The sequence below is a fragment of the Oncorhynchus mykiss genome, chromosome 4 (genome assembly GCF_057628025.1).
Source record: "Oncorhynchus mykiss isolate SJ-2025 chromosome 4, ASM5762802v1, whole genome shotgun sequence".
Lineage (NCBI taxonomy): Eukaryota > Metazoa > Chordata > Actinopteri > Salmoniformes > Salmonidae > Oncorhynchus > Oncorhynchus mykiss.
Genome location: NC_143025.1, coordinates 61959010 through 61962990, shown reverse-complemented (window position 1 = coordinate 61962990; position 3981 = coordinate 61959010).

Sequence of the window (3981 nt, the reverse complement as noted above, 5' to 3'; positions counted from 1 at the left end):
TTTGCCGGGGGGCCAGCTCTATGTACCCTTCCTCCGATCTGTGCCTCAGCACAATCAAGTCTCGGAGCTCTACGGACAATACCTTCAACCTCATGGATTGGTTTTTGCTCTGACATGCACTGTGGGACCTTACATAGACAGGTGTGTGCCTTTCCAAATCATGTCCAATCAATTGAATTTACCACAGGTAGACTACAATCAAGTTATAGCAACATCTTAAAGATGATCAATGGAAACAGGATGCACCTGAGCTCCATTTCGAGTCTCATAACAAAATACATGTTATATATAAATTTGCACAAAAAAATGAAAAACCTGTTTTCGCTTTGTCGTTATGGGGTATTGTGTGTATATTGATGAAGGAAATTTTAATTTAATCCATTTTAGAACATAACAAAATCTTGAAAAAGTCAAAGGGTCTGAATACTTTCCGAATGCACTATATGCCTCCTATCTTAATATTTTATACACTATGACAGCAATCCTGAGGAGATAAAATGGAGAGCTTGTTTGAGAGCGTTTGTTTCCAATTCCAATCCAACCAAATTCACATTCACAGTTTCAGAATCCCAAATCCCTCTTATGAGCTCTACCTGAGCCAAGGCACACCGAGTCCGGGAGGCACCGTTTCAAATAGACAGCCATTATTATTGACGTTAATAGTAGTATGCGGCACTGCTTTCCAAAGCAGGAATAATAAGAGAGGATGACATCTGTAATGGGACTCTGTAGAGATAAACCAAATATGTGTGCTAATGGCAAAGACCGGCTAATAGGAATGATTAAACAATTAAAAACCTTATAGCCCGGCACAGTAGCATACATATAGAGCTCAGTAATCAGGTGGAGAAATCCCACGTGTATGATGACAAAATACACAGATAACAAGGCATCATCACTGTGTCAATCCAAAAGCTACTACAGATGGATTCAAATGATCTGGATTCAAATGAACTTCTACCACCTCTCATTTGTGTCTTGATTTCTCTGCCCATTACTTGGAGCTGTGTTAATAATTCACTTTTTTTATTATCAGCTTTTGTTTTCCCTGTCCTGCTTTGAGTTTGAGAAAATATCTTTATTAATATAATGTATCACTATTACATTAGAGGGCTTTTGTACTGCTCTGCTAGAGGAGATGGATGAGATGCTTGAGAAGCAGCGTAATAGTTATGTTATTCATGTTACTTCATAGAGATTGCACCCTATTCCCTTATAGTGCACTACTTTTGTCCAGAGCTCTATGGGCCCTGGTCAAAAGTACTGCACTATATGGATAATAGGGTGCCATTTGGGACACAGACAGTGGGCTTCAACAGGGGCCATCTTGGTAACCAGACGGTTATGTCTTACAGTCAACATACCCATCTCTTTTCCTCCTCCTCCACCCCAGCCTCTGAGCTCAGGGCTACAGCAAACAAGCATAAGCACAGATATTTATTGGAATGTGAGTGTACACAAAACCTATGACTCACGTTTGGCTTTGGATCTTGTCTCAGACTGATGTTGTTACTGTGACAGACACAGTGTGATAGGGTCAATTTTCTCTAGCTCCGCAGCTAAGACAACTGGCTCTGTGTGCACACCGCAAAACATTCCTGCATCACAGTGGTGCTACAGCTCATTTTTATAATGTAAAACATCAGATGAAGTACGAATATTTACACCTTGACATTCTGGGGTATATTACACAAGACATCTATTTTCTTCAGGTTTAAGTCAGAGAGGCTTTCAGGTTACTTTGTTACTTTCAATTCACAGGCTTTCCACCTTCGGTAAGCAAAACCTGGTTGTCCGAGGCTCGTGACTCTGTAACCCAATAACACATCCATGGGGTGACGATAGGAACACTGTCTTCGGTTTGAGGGCTGTTCACACCTAGTCACCCCCTCTCTACTGACCTCAACCCTCCCACAGTCAGACACTAGAGATCTACTTGTTCTGTACAATCATCTATCTACGGCGGTTTCAGCGAAAGTGTTACTGTAGATTTTAATTTGTCTGAGCCTAGGAGCCCCACCGCTCTTCTGTTAGCAGCCATTGTTATGCGGCAAGACTTTGTGTCGTCTGAGGTTCATCTGATCTCAACGATCACACACTTTGAGAGACAACACTCCGAGTTCCATTTGTCCAACAATGATGTTTCCTTCTTTTTTTTTTTTTTCAAAGTTGGTATGGTTTTCAAAGCCTCCTGCAAATTTAGATTAACATGTTGAAGGTCGAGGGGAGTATTAGAACAATATCCAACTTTGAATCAAGGTATCAACAGAAAGATTTTTATGTATATGAAATTGTGGACAATGATAGCATTTCAAGGTAAAGCCTTCAGTGATCCATACAGTATACTGTAAGTCTCTGAGATACTGTGTAATGCTGAGAGTGAAGAGAGACAGATGTTTGAAATTGCCCTCTCTGACTGGCATATTTGTAATTATCTATTCCAAGGCTGTGGGGAATTTCCAGTCATGTTTGAGTCGGGGGTTCTTAGGGTGCACGAGAAAAATGAATTTAGAGAGAAAGAGGCATTGTAAAGCCATGTGCAGTGCTTTTGTGTAATTCTGAGCAGAGGCGGCATCAAGCCCTGTGGTTCTGAGTTATGGCATTATGCTGTAATAAGGAATTGGACCTTGAATGCCCTGCTATATTGCCCCTACCCACATCAAAGAGCATCCTCGTTCTAACCCAATAGCACAGAAAACATATTACTAGTGCAGCGTCTTTGGTGGTGCTGGTATAATATTTAACGCCAGGCACTGATAAATGTCCCCTGATCATGGGGTATCATGGGAGAGCAGCAACACCTCCCTAAAAAACAACGATCAGAAAGATGAAAGGAAAATGGAGGAGCCAGGATTTTCTTGAGTACTAGGGGAACACAATCACCTAGCGATTTGAGCTAAAAGAAGATCAGCCAACGGGAAAAGAATGCAGTCTGAAAATAATGTAATCATTTGTACAATTACAATTTTTTGGATTCCCAAATTTCACCCTCCATACACCTCTGATTATAATTATAGTGGCAAAACAGAATTTTAAAAATCTAAATATGAGTTAAACTCCTGGCAGAGCCCCGAGTCCAATGGGTATATCCTCTGGCCTGTTGATGTTAATGTGTTGATGTTCTACGTATCCATAGCCAGAATGATTTTGCACTGAATGGTGATCGAACATGTTTCCTGTCATATTCATCAAATTATTTTTACAAAAACATGCACACAACAGAATTCATACCTTGGTTTCTGTGGTAAATGTAAATGAAAAAAACTGTTTTGATAATGGTTTTCATACACATACCTTGTCCATAATGTAGAGGCCTATGAGATATTTATTGAAGAGGTAAAGGAGGAGGATGGTAAATGTGATCCCCATAACGTATCGATATCAAATCAAATCAAATGTTATCGGTCGAATACAACAGGAATACAACCGTAAAATTAGATGCTTACTTACAAGCCCTTAACCAACAATGCAGTTTTAAGAAAAATACCTACAAAACATAAATAAGTAACAAACAATTAAAGAGCTTCAGTAAAATAACAATAGCGAGACTACTTTATATACAGGGGGTACCAGTACAGAGTCAGTGTGGGGGGGGCACCGGTTAGTCGAGGTAAGGTAGGTAGAGTTATTAAAGTTACTATGCATAGATAATAACAGAGAGTAGCAGTGGTGTAAAATATTTTGATTAGATTAGATGTTCAGAAGTTTTATGGCTTAGGGGTAGAAGCTGTTTAGAAGCCTTTTGGACCAGTACCGCTTGCCGTGCGGTAGCAGAGAGAACAGTCTCTGACAATTTTTAGGGCCTTCCTCTGAGTATAGAGGTCCTGGATGGCAGGAAGCTTGGCCCCAGTGATGTACTGAGCCATACGCACTAGCCTCTGTAGTGCCTTGCGGTCGGGATGCTCTCGATGGTGCAGCTGTAGAACCTATTGAGGATCTGAGGACCCATGCCAAATCTTTTCAGTCTCCTGAGGGGGAATA